The following is a 20,773-nucleotide window of genomic DNA, read 5'->3' on the forward strand; positions in this document are numbered from 1 at the left end:
GTTCAAACTGATCTACAATACCAGCTAGTGGTTTCTCCAAAAAATACTTGCTGGCTGGCACTGCACTTGTCCCATTAGAATGTAACTTTAGAAGTTTCAGCAGGTCTTCCATCAAAACACCTGTAGTGTTGTGTCTCAATGCAAAGGAGAGAACTGAGATGCAACTTTGCCCTTGTGTTAGTCCATCGGAGTGGACGGCATCTATTTCTTAAGGGACATTGTCCTGAAATTATAGAAAAAGAAGCAATGGAATTAAAATGTATCAGGTTATGTTTGCTTTAACTTTCCGTGACATAACCTTGTTTTGGTCAACTGAACTTAGCACAAAAAATAAAACTGAAACCACAAAAAAGCACAACAAACAAACAAACATAAAGATGATGGACAGAAAATGTCTGTATACCTCCATGAACTGCAGAAATTAATGTGATGAAATAATGAGGAGAAGAGAATGGGAGACAGAGAGAGTGTGTGTGAGAGAGAGGGAGGGAGAGAGAGATTTGAAATTTGCTGTATTTAGCTGGCATGGATTTAAAGTTCACTGATAAGTGAATAAATGTATGTAATACATATTATTTGTTCTATATTTTTTCATGTATTTTTGAAAGTTGTTCTCAGATGAAAAATGGTCGGAGGTCCCTGTCTTTAGGGTTTATGAATGAAAAAAAAAAAAAGGATTGAACTAGAAGATTTGCATCTGTTTCCTCACAGCATGGACACCTCTGCATTTGGGATGGATGTGTTTGTTGTTTATTATGTCACAAAGACAACAGTCACAGAATTCTGGAATTGTGGAATTCTGCATGCAGAGGTAAGCAGCAGAGAAAGAACTTTTCTCACTTTGCATTGTGCACTCCTGGTGTTCAGACGACTTTCTACGAGTCTGCAAAACTTACTTCATTTTTGGATCAAATCTTCACAACCCAGGTACGCATCTCTTTATTGAACGGTATTGATCAGTTTTGATATTGACAAAATAGTTCCTCTAATAGTATGTTGTTTTGTTGGCTTTATTATTATTATTTTAACACTAAATACTAAATACAAGACACACACAGGTCACACAGACCTATCACACATAGATTCCCTAACACAGAGAATAAATAAGGTCAATAATCTAAATGATCTAGAATAAACAACCTAACCAGTAAGACTTGCCCTTACTTAAGATGCACTCGTCATTCGGTGGTAATTTGTGCACATCACACCGCTGCCCAATGCTTGTTTAGTTGTGTGATTGCCATGGGAAGAAATGAGTTAAATGAGAATTTATCTGCTTTTCAAGCAGGTAAAAAGTCATATAGCGGGGGTGTATTTCAAAAGTATGAGAACCACATGGCTAAGATAATAAACTTGAGAATGTATTGGCCATTTGCATAGTGAACATAGTTCCAAAGTGCTTCACATCTACAGAATAAAATAAACAAAAAGTTGACTGACAAAAACAAAAGCATAAAAACAGTAAGATACATCAGTGAAATTTGTCCCTACCAGTCATTTGGACCCCAAAAGGTGGAAAAACAGGGCTCTGCGTGAAAAATACTGGAATTATCCTTTATGAAACATTCTTACAAGGCAAAGACCTTGACTGGGGAATAGAAGGAACTGAGGAAATATCATTTATAATGCTAATCATGTTTTAAGTCAAGCACAAGAAATGAACATTTTTTTTAAAAAATTATTTTCTAAATTAATTCAATAGACACTGATCCCATGTCAGATGTATATGGAAGAAATAGATGTTTTCATTGTCTTCATTTTTAAAATATTACCTGAACCAACATTAACTATATCACCATTCAAAAAGAAAAAAAAAGTACAGTGCCTTTGATGACATCACAATGGCTTCCCTCTAAAAGTTCTATGACATGCACATGTGATGACATATGACATGTGACATCATCATCATCATCACATATGCAGAGTGCATAAAAGAAGGCCCTAAGCCTCAAACCAGTACCCTCATCAACTGCTGACACTAGATCCTGACAAAAGAAAGGATAAAATCAACAGCTGATGAGCCAAGACTAACTTTACTTTCTTCACTCACTTTACTAACAGGATGTTTCCTGCTAGTAAAGATATTAGGGAGGAAAACACCATGTGGAATATGTGGAATCCATGCAGAGTTCAGCAAGACTCAGCCGCTGAATGCTGGATGTCAGGTACGACAGTTCTTATAAGTCACGATAGAGCACGGTGTGAAAGTCAGTCACTAAATTTTAAAAAATCACCAAAAATCTGAGGGCCAAACAGGGCCATGATCATCTTTGACCCCAAGAGGTCATTATTTTAATCAAAATATATCGTGTAAAAGTAATGATTCATACACAAATATGAACTTTGTGAAACATTCCTCCCCAAAAATGTCTCTCTATAAAAAAATGAAGATATGTAAAACCAAACTAGAGTGGAAAATGACGCCAAAGGAGTGCACTGCATCCTTTTGGGGTCACTGAGGGTTGACTACATGTTTTTATATTCAAAAGAAAAGAAGTGAAAACGAATATATCAGTTCAATTTTGACAATCCTGCAGAGATTTTAAGATCATCACATTATATTAATCATTTGTTTGTTTTTAAACGCATACACTTTTATGCGTCGAAAACTTTTAAATTCATACGCGTGCAGGAGTTTGGCTGTTCACACCAGCGCTTTCTCTCTCTCTTTCTCTTATGTGTCTGTATCTGCTGTGTTGACTGCATGACTTTCAATCTAACAATTTTGTTTTCTCTATCTTTAGCATATTTCCCAAAAATCAACACCATGAGGTCAAGGTCGAGGTTCTTCAATGTCCACCTCCCTGCCTCACCTCCCATCATGGCCCCAGGGCAGTTCCAGAGGTTCCAGGACCATCAGCTGATGAACTCCTTCACCGCTGGCTTCCTGCCTCCACCTCCTCCTGTGGCTGCAGTGGAGTTCCAGGGGTTCCAGGATGATCAGCTGCTGAGCTCCTTGACCACTGGCTTCCTGCCTCCTCCTCCTCCCCTGGCTTCAGCAGACTTCCCTGCAGCCCGGGACAGTGAGGAGTCCAAATCAGTGAACATTCTGCTGCCACCTGCTTTTGGCGTCCATCCTGCACAGGACCTGCAGGTACCACATGAGCAGAGGAAGCCCAACAACATCATCAACCACTCTGAACCTCTGCCTGTCCTCCAGGCTCGGGTGGAATTTCAGGTGGTCCAAAATGATGTCCTGTTTGGCACCTCATGTGGCTACCTGGTGCAGGAGTTTAAGGGAAAGGGCTGCTTTGGTAAAGTGGCCCAATGCCTTAAACTGGACACAAAAGAGATGGTGGCAGTAAAGGTCCTCAGAAAGGGGCCTCACTCTGAGTACGAGGCGCAGAGAGAGGTAAGACATTGTAGTCTTTGTAATGATTATGCTAAAATATATAACATATCCATTCATTCCGTCCTGTCTATGAACTTGGCTAACTTCTCATCTTCCTTCCTCAGTGTGCCATGCTGGAAAAAGTGCGCTGTCTGGATCCGGACAGGTGTAACCTGGTGCGCTGGCACGAGGGCTTTGTGCATCAGGGGCACGCCTGTCTGGCTTTTGAAATGCTTGACAAGAGCCTTCAAGATTTAATGACAGAGCGACAGTGCCAGCCCCTCTCTCTGACAGAGATCAGACCAGTCATGCAGCAGGTACAGCACAGTATCTATCTTACAGCACAGACTTTGTGGCTGTATGATTCTGCTGAAAGATTACAACATTTAAAATTCTATTCCAAAATTCAAATCATAGTTAAATTGATCTGTCAAATGACCTTTTTCCTGTTTTTGTACCTGCAGCTGGCCACAGCCTTTAAAGCCCTGAAGAGCATCGGCGTGATTCACACAGACCTGAAGCCAGACAACATCATGCTGGTGAATCACAAGGAGCAGCCCTTCAGAGTCAAGCTCATTGACTTTGGCTTGGCCACTGCTGCCACAGGTGTGGAAGTGGGCAGCATGTTTCAGGCCATCGCATACAGGTAAGTCCTACTGAGACCTGAACCACTTATCTGCTGGTGTGCTTGCACTTTTCCAGCTCTGCTCTAAATCAGAGGTTCAGGTTTTGCCATTCCTCTGTAGCTACAGGGGAGACTGTTGCACTAATTGACTTCTCACAGAGTGTGTTCTTATATCTGGCTATCTGGCATCAACACACCATTTCAGGTGTGTTGATGTGGTTTTCAAAGCTTGTTAACATTTCTTATGTCTTCCACCCTCAGATCTCCAGAAGTCCACTTGGGCCTGCCGATCTCTGAGGCCATTGACATGTGGGCTCTGGGATGTGTGATGGCTTTCATGTTCCTGGGAAACCACATTTATGCTGCAACCAATGAATATGACGCAGTAAGTACTCTAATAACTAATATACTGGCAGCTGTTTTCTCCACTGACAAATCTCCAAACCCATGTGGAGACTTGATGCAGAAAGCTAACATGACTCTATATTTTCTTTCCAGATGCGCTTCATCATGGAAACCCACGGTCAGCCAGGGGACCACATGCTCGATGCCGGGCTGTACACAGGCAATTTTTTCACCAACGACACAGATTGCTTCCCGCCCGCCTGGAGGTTAAAGGTAACGTGACGCACCTGCTTCGGCCCTGTCTGGATAAATAGCATTTCATCCTGAAGAACACTTTCTCAGTTGTTAAAACATGCAAAAATAATCATGTCATATTTTGTTTCTTTAGACACCAGAGGAGTATGAGGAGGACACAGGAATTCAGTCCTGGGACAGTAACTTCTTCAGCTTCAGTGATCTCAATGACCTGCTGGAGGTAAGTATCTCTGTTTTGAAGTGCATGAAAAGACTGAACAAGAAAAGGTTCACTTTTCTGAGCAAAATGTTTCCATGAGCTGCTAATGCCTGCATTTGACTTAACTGTCATTGTTTTTCTTTCCAAATCCAGAATAGCCTGACAAACGCAGCCGAAAACACAAAAGAAGAAGACATGAGGGCGTTCGCTGATCTGCTTCAACAGATGCTCAATCTGGAGGCTGACCAGCGAATCAGTGCCAGTGACACTCTGGAGCATCCGTTCATCCGGATGAACCACCTCAAGAACTTGGGTGGTGACAACTCTCAGTAAGTGTGCCTATCTGTGTGTGTGTGTGTGTGTGTGTGTGTGTGTGTGTGTGTGTGTGTGTGTGTGTGTGTGTGTGTCTGCAAGTGTTAAATCCCTTATCCAGTGATTTACTGGCCTTAGTCTTTTTCAAAACTCTTCTAGATCAGTGATGTATGATTAAGTCCACCATGACCAACTCAGTCAAAATGAGTGCCTGGTGTTACCACACCACATCCAGTGAAGTGCAAGAAAATGATTGGTTTCATTGTGATTGGTGAGATAATCACACATCAGTTTCTGAGATGAACTGTTTAAGGAAGATTTTTGAAAATGACTGAGGTCATGAAATCACTGGAGGGGGGCTTTTACTCTGTTAGCAGACAAGGCAAACGGTGGGAAGGTGTTTGAGTGATGAATGGAGCGAAGGAATTGGAATTAACTGATTAATATATTGATTGATTTACTGATTGACTGATTAATGAATTGATTCTGCTTTCTTGATGCAGTGTGAAGGACTCTCTCCTGGCCATGCGAGTCTGCACACAGCAGGACTCGTCCTCTGAGGCCAGCCGAGAGCCTGAGGATGAGAGTGACATCCAGATGTCAGTCACTGACCCTGACCCTGCTCAGCCAGATGACGAAGCATCGGCTGATGCACAACTTGACTCTGGCACTGACAGCACCTCTGTCGACATGGCTGCTGCTCCTGCTGCCCAGGACGAGGCCGCTTCGGTTCCTGTTGCCCAGGACGAGGCCGCTTCGGTTCCTGCTGTGCAGGACGAGGCCGCTTCGGTTCCTGCTGCCCAGGACGAGGCCGCTTCGGTTCCTGTTGCCCAGGACGAGGCCGCTTCCGTTCCTGTTGCCCAGGACGAGGCCGCTTCCGTTCCTGCTGCTCAGGACGAGGCCGCTTCCGTTCCTGCTGCTCAGGACGAGGCCGCTTCTCTTCCTGTTGCCCAGGACGAGGCCGCTTCTTTTCCTGCTGCCCAGGACGAGGCCGCTTTCGTTCCTGCTGCCCAGGACGAGGCCGCTTTCGTTCCTGCTGCCCAGGACGAGGCCGCTTCGGTTCCTGCTGCCCAGGACGAGGCCGCTTCGGTTCCTGCTGCCCAGGACGAGGCCGCTTCTTTTCCTGCTGCCCAGGACGAGGCCGCTTCTTTTCCTGTTGCTCAGGACGAGGCTGAAGTCGCTCCCGGTTCCCTGGTCGATGTGGTTTCCCTTCCCATTGCCCCAGTCGTCTCGGATTCTGTCCCCGCTGTCACAATCGAATTGGATTGTGTTACAGTGCAGCCAGCAGACACCACCGACAGCATAAAGAAAAAAAGTAAGCAAGATATATGGCCAAATTGTAATCATTTAAATTATTTTTTCCTGCTTCATGTATTTGCTACAACTTAGTTCTGGTCATCATTTTCATTATATTCCAACACTTTCTTTTTTGCAGAGAAAAAACGTATGAGGGGGTTCAGAAAATTCTGCTCCAGAGTTGTGAGGACCCTCTTCTGCTGCTGTCGCCGTGCGGAGGACTGACCGACGACCTTAACATCACACCTTGGTCTCTGTGAAGCGCCTTAAAATTAAAATCATATCAAATCAACTGAATGGAAACTGTGCACCTTATAGACCTCATACTGCGGAACACATTTTAGGATATCACTTTGCCTTGTTATTGTCTTTTCACCGTTTTCGTAATTCTTTTGCAAATCCAACCACACACACACACACACAATCTGGGGCTACACTGAACATGAATAGCCTTAAAACTATTCGGCTTTTGGATTTACTTTAATTATTTGTATTTTAAATAATAATAAAAATTTTAAATATCTATTAGAGAAAGCATACTATAGGCCTAATTCTGAATATTTTCCAGAAATGACTTTTCTAGAAATGAGTCCTACAAAGTGGCACCAGTTTTTTGTTTGTTCTCTGTTGCCCTTAGTTAACATTTGACTGAAAAATGGGCACCAGTGGTTTCAGTCTGTGAATCAGGTCAACAGTCTTTTCTAAAGTAACTGGCCTGAACGTAGGTAAGTGTGTCCAGTGTGTGGACTAATTCAGGACATTATTAAAAGGTTGGTTTTGGAATATTTGGTGTTTGACTTTTTTAATCTATGCTCTTTTGTGTTCTATGACATTCCAGCAGAAAATGGGCAAAAAATGTTTTATTTTTGGACTACTGAGTTGTTTTTTTCTGCAACCTTACCCATATGGAAAAGATAAAGATAAATTCTAATACATTTTTATATGTTTCATCTGTAACTTCTAAGTATTAAGTACTAAGTATTATTAGTATAATAAAAAACTTTACAAGACATACAGTATGTAAGATGACACATATAAGACTAAACACACACACACACACACACACACACACACACACACACAATCTTACATTAAAATTTCACAAAAATGCACACAAGATGAGATGACCACATAACTACTTTTGGGTATTTGTAACATCTTATGACACTTTTGATAATATTGGAATGCAAAAGATTTGCTAAGGTTAGCATTTTCTCAAAACCAGGTTTTTCGCTCACACTGCTGTCTCAGGTAGTAAATTCTCTTATGATTACATGGGGAACATTTGTTGTTATTTAAGATTTTATGAGCAATTACATCCACTTAAAAAGGCAAAATTATTTTTTATTCAGTTAAAAAATTTTAAAACTTCTTGTGCATACAGCAAATATTCAAATATTCTGCTGTATAGTTCTGTTTCAATGCTCCACTACTCAGCACCCTAACTGTTTATTTATTATTTATATTATTACATCTTAGTTTAATATACATTCATACTATTTTTATCTATTGGAACCATCCATATATTCATTTCATATACCACCTGTACATTTCATATTTCATATTGTTGGATGTTTATATTTATTACTGTATATAGTCTTTACTGTATATATTTATTGAGATTAAGATGATGATGATTTTAAGAATTATTTTGCCCTTATACCTTGCACTTGTGTCCTTTTGGGCGTTACATGAATGTATATGACATGCATTACAAAATGTATCAACGAATAAATGTATATTTTGTAGTAAACTCTTCACTCTGATGTGCTGTTTCATTATAGTTGCATTGGCAATAGATTTGACAGTATAGTTGTTTCTTTGTTTTGTTTTGCTGTAGGTATGGCCATGAGCAACTTCTCCATTTACAGCAATTCTCTTGTAGTAACTGACCACAGAGTTTGTGGGAACCTCTCTCACTGTGTGGAGGGCAGCTTGATCACAATCAGATATTAATCTTACATTTGGTGCGCCAAGGGCAGTCACCTCAGTGAACTTGGCAAACTTCTTGACATGATGCTTTTTGGTACTTTAACCTCTGCAGATTCATTTGTTAGGAATTGCTTTGCTAAATCGGGAAAAGCATGGGATAACATCACTCGTTTGCATATTTGTTGTGGTACAGCTTGGCTACTTTTTACTTGTTTCAGGAGGTATCCATTGAGATTTTCAAACATAAAGGCTGAGTGGGCCCACAGAGGACCAAAATGCACAACACTTTCGCTGAAATGCAGTGAATGAACATTGAATGTCATGTGTTCTTCCCCATTCAGTGACTGCACACCTCCAACAAAGTACATTAATGCTTCAAGGGCAAGATTTGTCTGTTCTGTATTTAATTCAGACCCCAACAGAATGCTTATACCCTCTATCAGTAATGCCCAATGAGAGTGATACTTCTGTGGAAGTATCTCAGAACTGGCAACAGCAGCCAGTGTTGCCACTCGTGGGCTTTCCAGAATTTGCGGCCAGTGAGAGATCTTGGAACTCGAGCAACACTACCTGGAGGTTTTATAGACAAGAGATGTCTGTCCATGATTGCTGTTTGTGTGCCAATGTACCACGGCTCAGAGCAGTTCTGACAATCGATCCATAAAGTCGCCATTTGTCTGCATACACCAAGCAACACACAGCGCATATAGTCAGGGACCATTCCCTTAATTAGATCAAAATTTGTTAAATCTACAATGGCAGATGGGCCCTTTATGCCAAATATGGCCTTCCTTTCACTTTCAGCAATTTGTCCTATTTCTACTGTGGTTTTATGATTTCTGTCGCTTGGCTTTTCATCTAAACATGTGTAAACCCTTAAGTTTCCTTTTCCTTTTGTCATTTGCACCCCAGGATGAAGGCAGACTCCACAGTCATATTCACCACTAAACTGCTTAAAATTTTGTAGTAATGGCCTTGCTACTGCATCACACACACAGCACAATGGGTGCACCTTCACATGTCTCCATGACTGATCAAGAGGATGCTGCCACTCAAAACCAGTTTGGGAAAGATTGGCACATTCCTCCACAAATGGTTTGAAGAAGCAGGTCATGTCTGGCTTTTTGGACCCAAACCACAAGGCACATAGAAGTACATGCTTATCCCTGCTCTCAAGGGGTATCTCATTAACACAACACAGTATTGGCCAAATACTGAATTTAGAGGCCTGAAAGACTGGTACACCACCACAATTAAATGTAAGGGAAAAGAAATCCTCTTCAATGTTTGATTTCAAGGTCTGATATAAGGTGCCATTACATATATCATTTAATGCATGCCTACTACTGTCATGAGCACGAAAACAGAGATCATGCATACCCAGATTCTCAAGAATATCTTTCAGCTGATCCTTTAATGGAATACTGATATAGAAATGTCCTTTCTTTAAACTGGCTTGAGCTGTTATAGATGAGGAACATGACTCACATCTAAGTGTTTCCTCTTGTGATCGTGAAGTGCCAAGGTACTTAGTACATACAGTACTCTGCAGTAATGGTGGCATTCAAACTGATCTACAATACCAGCTAGTGGTTTCTCCAAAAAATACTTGCTGGCTGGCACTGCACTTGTCCCACTAGAATGTAACTTTAGAAGTTTAAACAGGTCTTCCATCAAAACACCTGTAGTGTTGTGTCTCAATACAAAGGAGAGAACTGAGATGCAACTTTTCTTAAGGGACATTGTCCTGAAATTATAGAAAAAGCAGCAATGGAATTAAAACGTATCAGGTTATGTTTGCTTTTACTTTTCCATGACATAACCTTGTTTTGGTCAACTGAACTTAGCACAAAAAATAAAACTGAAACCACAAAAAAGCACAACAAACAAACAAACATAAAGATGATGGACAGAAAATGTCTGTATACTTCCATGAACTTCAGAAATTATTGTGATGAAATAATGAGGAGAAGAGAATGGGAGATAGTGAGTGAGTGAGTGAGTGAGAGAGAGAGAGAGAGAGAGAGAGAGAGAGAGATTTGAAAACTAAAAAGAAGGTTAATGGTGCGCCAGTAACTGTCACTGATTTTAGTTATCTGCTATTTGCTTTGGCAGCATAAGCACTGTCTTGTCATTGTCTTGTCTTGTCTCACCTGTGCTAATGTGAAAGGTTCTGCCCTCTGCTCCTCAACTGGGCTGGCATATTTGCCACTTTCCTGACAGGAACACAAGTCAATTATTCATCTAAAAGATGAGAGAAAGGGGGAAAGAGATGGGAAGGAGCAGAGAGTTACTGGTTTTAGTTTAAAAGTGAAAGAGAGAGAGGGGATGTATGTATCCCACTGATGCTGTTGATGCATATTTCACACATACCAATAACTGTATTGGAAGCACTCTACCACCAATAATTTAGCATCTGCTTGAAGGCAAAAACACAAAGAATTTATTTGTGTAGATAATTGTAAATAAATTCAGGCAGTAAGGGGTTAATAATTACATGTGCTTCACTTCTTCCCAACACTGTGTATGGTAACGTTAGGCTATAAGTAATATAATCAGGTATACTATATACAACCTGTTACAATGGATATGTTTAGCTTATAAAACAGGGGACAATAACCGGGCTACACTTACGTGTTGTTGCCACTGCACAGCGTGTTTTTCGAAGTCAGTTAAAGTTCTGTTGATTTTCCTAAGGAAAAAGTGGACAGTAAGTTAATGAGAAACAAATCACTGTAACAATGCATTAACTATAAGCTGCGTTAGGAAATCAGATGTAGCACAAACCTGTTTTTCCATCTTGTCAAAGTACGTGCAGGAACATTCTCTCTCAACCAGTCCTTTTCTTTCATGTTAGGAGTAAAGTTGTGTTTTCTTTTCGACATAGCTGTATTATAGCGCTGCTAGTCAGCTGGACTGGGGAAACCAACTTATCCAATGTCTTTGGCAGACCTCCGACTGAGACCAATGTCAATGTAAATGCACACATTTACGGCATTGATCTAATATATTTGCATTGACTTAATGTATATTTGCTCTTTTTTGTTGGTTTGTTGACATTTTTTGACAGTTTTTTTTTTTTTTTTTTTTTTTTTTTATGTAATCAAATTTTGAGGTGGGATTCTCCTATAAGCCCCCAGGGGGGTTTCTGTAGCTCACCAGCACAATCTATTTCTATTTCATTTTTGTTCTTCTGTTTGAACCGTGGATCCAAGATGGTGGCCACAGACAGGGAGTTCACCTTTTCCAAGCCACTGAATTTTTCGCTCAAATTATTTTTCAAATTGTTGGCAAGAGTGGCACCAATACAAGGAGCCATTTGGGCGCATTCAGCAGAAATGACATGTCTCAGCATTTTGGCAATAGGAATCGCCTTTGACCCTGACACTCTCCATTCCTCAGAGAGCCCAACAGCCCAACAGTTGCCTGATAGAAAGGCTTTAAATCTGTCAGATTGCTGCATAGTCATCAGCAGTGAAAGGCACTATGTCAGTGCTAAGTGATGCCAGGGCTGCCCCTAATGTTTCTCTCTGCTCATAAAGCCTATGAAGCATGGCAGAAGTGCTGTTCCATCTTGTTTCCACCTCTTGAACAAGCTTTTTTTGTGGCATGACCATATTAACTTGAATAGAGCACAACTTTTCTTTTGCTTTTGAGCTGGACTTGAAGTGTCCCACTATTATGCGGGCCCTACTGCGCATGTTTTCCAGCTCAGAAGTCTGACAGAGTGATTTTTTAACAAAGAGATTCAGCATGTGGGCAAAGCAATAAATGTGTCTGATGTTTAACTGATTCACACTTGCCACAATATTATGAGCCCCATCGGTTAATATGAGTCCATTTCCGTGCTCGTGATGAATGAAAATCTTCATTACGTAGCTGACTGTGTCCACGTTGTGTGATAGGCCAGTCACACACAGTGCCCAACCCCTACACACACACAGAACAGTGGTGCGCCGCTCACACACAACACACACAGTGACCCTCCCCTACGCTGTGTGCCCCATAGATATAGAGAGAAGCTAGATACGACACGCCCATTAAATCGGCGTGCGTACGGCTAAGCTAAGCTAGTGGGGGCAGAGTCCTGACTCCATAAGCTGCAGGTGAATAGGCTGGTTACAGGTTTGTGGTTGTTACTTGCTCAATTTCCTCTAATTTTTGCGCGGGTTTTTTTGTAAACACGGCAGACATCTACACAAGTTTTTTGTGCTGTCAGATCAAAGGAAAATAATTCTGAAATTTGTAAAGTATATCTTTTCCAGGAGTAGGAAACTTCTTCAGTCCTGCCCCAGCAGCAGAGATGCTAGCACACTGTGCAGCATATGGCTGTACAAACCGGAGGAATACTGAAACCAGGCAACTGGGAATCACCTTTCATAGATAAGAATAGTTTTTATTTTTATATTAAGTATTATCATAATTTAATCATGTTGAGAGCTGCTGTTACTAGTTGGCTACTAGCTAAACGGCAATGCTAGCCAGCTGCTAGGCTACCAAAGATCAGATCTGTAGTATCAATGGTAGTAGTAGTATCAGTAGTAGTAGTATTATCAGTGGTAGCAGTAGTAGTAGTAGTATCAGTGGTAGTAATAGTAGTAGTAGTAGTAAAGCCTAAATCATATAAATCCAGAATGTAAGTAAATTATATATTTAAATGCTGTAAACTAATTTTATTTTTAAATATATATATATATATATGTGTGTGTGTGTGTGTGTGTGTGTGTGTGTTTATATATATATATATATATGTGTTTATATATATATACACACACACACACATACATACATTTATACACATATATATGTTTATATATATAAACATATATATACATACATATATATGTTTATATATATAAACATATATATATATATATATATATATATATATATATATATATATATATATATGGGTAATAAGATATTAGTTTGAAAGATTTGTTAATTTGTTAATTATTTTTAATATAATTAAGTGTTTAAATGTTATTTAATTGGGCTTGAGTCTGCAATAAAGGTCATATATAAGTATCAAGTATATTTTACTCTTATCTGGGTAAAAAGTAGCCTATTTTACATAGAATTTTTGATTCAATCAAAACTTCTGTATTATAATATATAATATAATATATATAATATAATAACATGTCATGACGTTGGTAACAACAAAAAAAAAAAAACGCGTGAAAAATGGTTGAGAAATAAGCGAGTTATGATTTATTTTAATTGTACGGGCATTGTCCACAATGGGAGGGATGCCCCCTTTGCAATCGCCGCCGCGTCAGCATGTCGCTCACCGTGCTAAAACAGCGCGGTGACGTATCTAGCTTTCTCTCTATATCAGTGTTTCTCAAAGGGTGGTCCGCCATGAAATTGTGCTTTATATGGAACATTAAAAAAAGAAAGAAAACGTTTGCAAGGACTCACAGAAGTTTCCTTGAACTCCCTTTTCAAAAAAAAAAAAAAAAAAAAATCAACTGTATATAGAATATAATAAATAAACACTGTAGAAACAGTAGAAAAAAACTCAGTGACTGACGGCTGATCGTTGTACTACACCTGTCTCCAGTTTACGTTGATGATGATCAGTAGCCTAGTAACGTAATGTCAGAGTGACAGAACTGTGCTGAGAACTAGCTGTCAGAGAAAACACTCAGGCTTATGGTACTACAGTACAATAAAAATGTATTGTGGCTAAAGACAGGGACAGTAAAAAGAAAATCAAATTAACACGCATTTTTTGTTGACGAGAAAAGATGAGACGAAATCTACTTCATTAAATAAAAACTTAATAAAATTTGTCTGTCCTGTTTCGTCATAGACTTTTAAATTACAATCCAAAAATAACCTACCGGTTAAGCCCCACCATTTCCCGTCAAACTCAGCCAATTTCCGGGTTATGCCCCGCCCACTTCCGATTCGGTCCCGCCCACTCCGAGTACGGATACAGATACGGATACAGATAATGTAGATGGTTAAACAGATACAGATACAGATAGCGGTGTACTCGCTCATCCCTATTAACTACACCAATTTTTTTTTTTTTTTTTTTAACATTGAATCAACTTCATTCCAAGTCATTTCTATCTTAGTGATCAATAAAACTGTCAGTCAAACAGAGTCAGGCAAAAAATGTTCAGTTCAATAGTTGATGAAACTGTGCTCTCTCTGCTTTTACTGCTACAAACCATGGCAACAAAAACAAACAACTTGCTTCACATAATGACAAAAAACAGGTAGTGTGTATATACTAATCTGGGGGAAGTGTGCATATATGTTAGTGTGTGTGTGGTTAATTTGTTGAACCTCCTGGGTACCGATGAAAGGGCAACATTATAAATCGGAGATAGGTGGTGCCGCAGACACCTTCCCCTGTTAACTCTTTCTTCACCATTGACGAGAATTTCCGTCATTCATGACACAATGCTTCCCCGCCATTGACGAGATTTTCCGGCAATTCGCGTTTTTACCATTATACTTGCGGGGGCGCTGTTACGCACTATCTGCTAAAAATTGGTCACCCGAGCAAGAAAAGTATCCCGCAGCGGGAAAAATGTATCCAGGTAATGCTAGGCCTTGAAGAGGATATCATTTACGGAAATCACGCACCAGCCTACCTAGAAAAATGCCGGTGCCCAGCAAACGGTTTATGGCTGAGCAAGCCTTGGAACTGATAGTGGACTCAGACTCCGACTATTCATGTTTTGACCAACATTCAGAGTCCGATCAGGATGATGAGGACGAAGAATGTGGTGAGTCGTATCAAGCCGCCGTCACAATTAGTCATGCTACCGTCAAAACTAGTCATGCCTGTGACGACAACCACGGGAGTGACAAAGGACAAAGAGACGACACTGACAACAGTGGAACATCTCGGGAACATGCCAGGGGGAGGTGGAAAATCTGTGAACGTCGGCAAAGACAGAGGGCACCCGGTCATGAAGCTGTGTCTAGTGACAGTGTCAGTGACATGGACTCTGATTACAATATATCAGACACACCGTCAAGTGATTCAAGATCCAGATCACGTTCTCCATTGCAACTTCCTGGTAATAAAGGTAGAGGTAAGAAACATTTTTTTTTAATAGTGTGTTATTTAGTTTGATATCATGTTATTTAGGTTGTACACTCTCAAAACAGATGTGTTGAAATAACACATCATGTGTTCATTTTTAACACACCTGTGTGTCTAGTTAAAGCAGGGCCCAAACTTGTGAAAAAATGTGAATTCTGCCATGTCCCAAATCAGCACCTAACCATAAGATGGTGGGTTTGTTCAAGAAAGGTGGAGCCTATCCCAGCGCACATAGGGCGAAGGCAGTGAAACACCCTGGACAAGTTGCCAGTCCATCGCAGGGCAGACAGACAAACACTGACAGGTGTAGGGAGTCAATTCACTATAATGAAATGAGTTTAAAAAAAATAAAAAAATAAATAAACAAACCTCAAGTTGTCATGTGTGAGTGAGAAAAACAAAAATAGGTAGTCAGAAGAGATATTCAGCTTGAAAATGACTGTCTTTGACAAAAATGCAGTTTTCTCAGCTTTTTGTCTGAACAGTGGATTTTTGATGAAAATGACCAATGTTCAAGTGTTTGTAAAAAAAAAGAATGAATGTGTCTAGAATTTAAAAAAAAATTGTATAAAACTACAAGATCTGTTCTTTCTTTTGATATATACCATGTTTACATGTTCATAAAACTGAATATTCTGGGGGTATTGAAAGATCAGTGACTTTTGTCAAAAATGCGGGCGGTGGCTGGCAATTTTTAAAAATAACTCTGGCGGGGAAAGAGTTAAGGGATGGTTTTTCCACTTTCACATAGATGGCTTCTTTTACTCCTCTCTCAAACCATTTATCCTCCCTGTCCAATTGCTGTCTTCAAAGGAGTGTGCCTTTTCCTTTAGATGTGAATAGACAGCTGAGACTGGACCTGAGGACAATATCTCCATCTCTACCCACAAGACACCAATCCAGGCTTATATGGACTCCCCAAAGTCCATAAAGAAGGGGTTCCACTCAGACCCATTGTGAGCGGCATAAACTCTGTAACCAGGAGCGCTGATTATGGGCTATGGGCTCACCAGTATGCCCCATTGTAGCCAATTTATACATGGAATTGGTAGAACACAATTCTACATACTGTACAACAGTATGCAGAGGGGAAACAAACTGTGAAGGCTTTCTTCATATTTGATGCATTGTCACAGATAATGCAATCTAATTTGTGTTTAATATTGAAGTTGTCACATATCTCCTCAAATTTCTCACTTATTCGTTCTCCAGTATGTGACCCTGAGAATCGTTCACAACTTAAGAGAACTGTCTGCAGGCTTGGGCTGTTTTTCTCTATTTCCATGAAGTGGGCTGTTACCCCTAAAAAGCCACGCATGCTTCGGTCAGTCCAAATATCAACAGTCACAGACACATTGTCTGTCTTTTCTAGTTTGGATTTGATCTTGGACTCTTTGTCTGCTGCTAGCTCACTCAGACGTCTGGTTACAGTGCTTCGACTTACTGGGCAGTATTTCTCCTCTACCACTGACATAAAATTCTTGTCAATCAAAGACAGAGGCAGATTGCATGAAATGATGAGATCCTGTATTATGGATTCAGTAATGGCATTCTGTCTGGGATGGCCCTGCCTGTATATCTGCACACCTTTTGCCTGAGTGAAGAAAGAATCAAGGCTGCTCTGTCCCTCTCCACTGGCTATTTTTTTTTTTTGCTTTGTTGAATTCAGAAAATCTGTAGATGAACAACATGGAAAATGAATTAGGCTGTTAAATGTAGTAATAAGATCTGGATGATATAGCTAACATTTTTATGTGTAGCAAAACCCATCTGGAACCACATGTTTCTGAGAAAAGAACTGGTTCTAAGCTAATGTTGCAGGCTATACACCAATCTTTTATTTCTGAATATAGAGAGGGTTGCTAAAAAAAAAAAAAAAAGACAGACTAACTCAGGGTAACAGGAAAATACTGCTAACATTATTAATCATGCAATAATAACTAATCATTTTTTCCAATCACAGTTATAGTAGGCTACATCTGCTGGACACAAAATTAACACCATTTACCAGCCAAATGCTGGTAAATCATGCAAGTGTCTGGTACTGTAACTGTATGCTGCACTTCACTGAATCTCTATGACATCTTTTAAGTCTGCTATAAATTAACACATTCCTCTATCCTGTCACTCAAACCCAGTGTAATGGTAACCTGATAAACCTGTAACATTAACATTACGTAGTCAATAATAAACCTGTACCCTGCCTGTAAACCGACAGTATAACTGTATTTTTCCACGTTTAACGCCAGTAGATGGTGGCAGCGGAACGTATATGATTACCCAACCATTTGGTACGTCATGGCAACGCCACTAAATGCAAGCAATTGTGACAAGCACACTAACACCTTCAAATATTCAGTTACAAAGCTAGTAGCAAGTTAAGTTAATGTCACATAGCTGACATAAGCGCTAACGTTAATGTGACTGACCTATCCAGGTGAGTTTTCAGGTGCCTGATAAAGTTAGATGTGGTTGATCCAGCATCCTTGATTTTGACACTGCAGATTATGCAGTCAGCGCTCCTTTTGCTGGTGCCGTCTTGTTTGAAGTTTTTATAGCCAAACTTAATTACGAAGGGTACAGCAGCAGCTGCAGGTGTGTCGGTCTCCATAGCGTTACCGTTATCTGAGGTACTGGTGTGTGAGGCGCGCACCCGAGGCGTAATAGGTTGCCATGGTTACCATGACAAAAGGAGGGAATGACATTAAGTCCGTTAGACGTTTACACCAAAAAAAGAAAACAAAGTCCGAGTCGAGTCTGAAGTCTTTTGGGCACGAGTCTGTGATATTCACTCAAAAGGGGCCTCCCCAAAAGTAAATTTTTTAGAATTCAAAGAGTTTGCAAAACGATTGAGTACTTTATGCAAAAGGCTCAAGATATGAAAGTGAGATCTGTCCAGCGGGGCTGATTGGATTGAAAAGGCTTATGAAACTGCTTTAAAAAAAAAAAAAAAAAAAAAAAAAAACCTGTTGTTACTTGAGAAAAAAGAAAAAAGAAAAACTTTTTCAGTGATATGTATCACCACTTATGCTCCTCATTCTCATGTCATAAAATCTACGTTCAAAAAGCACTGGCATATTTTAAAATCTGACCCTGAACTCGCCCAAACATTTAAGGATTTGCCTCTGTTTGTTCACAAACGAGGCAAAAACTTAAAAGATCTTTTGGTTCACGCTGACTTCACACGGCATCAACCCACACAGTCCATTCAACAGACACTATTAAGTCCACTACCTAGCGGCAACTACCGCTTTGGTAATTGCGCGCAGTGCAATAACACTTACAAAACCAACTTTTTTTCTCATCCTCATACAAACAAGACGTTCTCGATAAAGAGTGTGATCACATGTGCCTCTACACATGTCGTGTACACACTCCGGTGTCCATGTGGACTAGTGTATGTGGGTAAAACGACCAGAAAGTTGAAGCAACATATAAGTGAACACAAAAGCACAATACGTAGAAATGACCGTGGCTATCTGTTTCTGTACACTTCAATGATGAGAAACAAGACATCTCCACCCTACGGTTCTGTGGTATCGAAAAAAGTCAGTCTACCACCGAGAGGTAGAGACTTGGACTTGTTGTTAAAAAGACATGAGGCTTATTGGATCTTCACGTTACAAACATTATCTCCTAGAGGGCTAAATGATGAATTACCCCTTAATGTGATGTTGTAATTCAAATGAGATATTCTCGATGATTTTCCATAAAAATATACTTCTTTTAAAAAATTTTGTTGGCTTGTGAAATAATTATTCTTCTATGTAGCATCACATCTATTGAAGGAATGTTTTTAATGTTACATTTGGTCTTCATGAGTCATTCTTAGCCTTGCTCTGTATATATATCTAATTCTATGTCCTTTTTTATTTAGGGACAGGCTCTAGTCTAGAAGACAAGTAAATACGTCCATCAAGCTTGTACTATAATTATCATTGTGCTTAACTGTATTTTGGATATTTACATATTTCTACATATAATTTGTTGTAGACCTGGTTAGTGTTGATATATTCTACTGTCTGATGCATTTTTGCTTTTTTCCTTCTTTTTTCTTTTATTCATTTATTTTTATTTATTTTATTTATTCATTTATTTTTTCTTTCTTTATTTTTTGTTTATTTTATATTCTTTTTTCTTTTACACATTTATTTGTTTACTTAGTTGTTTTGTTTTATTTATTTTATTTTGTTTTATATATATATATATATATATATATATATATATATATATATATATATATATATTTTTTTTTTTTTTTTTTTTTTTTTTTTTTTTTCCCCCAGTCAGTGGTCGCCCTTATTGGTCCAGGTGTTTCAAATCAAGTTATGATGATGTTAGATGATGGTGGAACCTGACTTGTGGATGTGGGTTAACCAACCTATTTAGGATAGTCTCTCTCACTGTTTGGTTAGATAACCTGATGAAGGTCTGTGTACTGAAACGTTAATAAAGTTCTCCCTTTGCAAGTGAAGCGAGCAGTGTATAGGAGTCTTTGTTCTGAATAGCCTGCATCAGTGCCATTGCATCACACACCCATGTTGAACCATCAGGAATTTCAACTGTCGCTGGTGGATTTACTGATCCCTCCATAAAGTTCATTAATTTGGCTTTGTCTGTTTTCACAAGAGAGCCATCAATATTAGCAATTGCTGCAGGCAAGGGACCCATACTGTAGAACAAAATTTCCTCTATGTCCATCTTCCTTGCCGTTCCGACCACAATAAGCCTTGCAAAAAGATCTCTGTCTGCTTTGAGGGCTATCTCCCGGTCCCTCACTTTGGTTACACTTGAGGTTGCTGTGTCCTTAAATGTCTTCAGTTTCATTTTTTTTTCATAGGAGCATGGAATTCCAGCTCATCTGTTTTGAGATGTTGTTGAAAAAAATCAACAAATGCCCTCTCACTTCTCTCCTTTGCATTCAAAAGATCTTCAGAGATGGCTTCTGATGCTACCTGACCTGATGTAATATGGTAAAGCTTCTCTTTTTTCAGAGTTTTATCAAATGGGTTCATCATATGTTGTATAGTTGACAGAATGTGCTGAACATCTTTTTCATTCTGCTCCATGGACGCGGGAACTGCGCACGCTATGCAATATCATCCCGCTGCCATTCGTGCACGGTCTGGAATGTCTCGCAGAAAGAAAGCAAATGACACAAGCTGCCAGCTTGCCATTGCAGAAAAACACTTCCCGTGCCTATGGTGGGTAGGGAGGTTGATGGGTTGCGGGGGGAGAGGGGGATAGAGGGTGGATGGGAGGGGGTGCGGCTGTACCCCTGCACCTCTAGTTCTGACGTCTATGTCCTGCTCCTTTCTTTTTTCATCCAGCTCTGATCTCTGTCTCATTGGCATGCTCTGCACAGGGTGCAGGGCCAAACTGTGTGTGTGTGGCGGGGGGACCAAC

Source organism: Myripristis murdjan, chromosome 13, assembly GCF_902150065.1.
Source record: "Myripristis murdjan chromosome 13, fMyrMur1.1, whole genome shotgun sequence".
NCBI classification, from domain to species: Eukaryota; Metazoa; Chordata; class Actinopteri; order Holocentriformes; family Holocentridae; genus Myripristis; species Myripristis murdjan.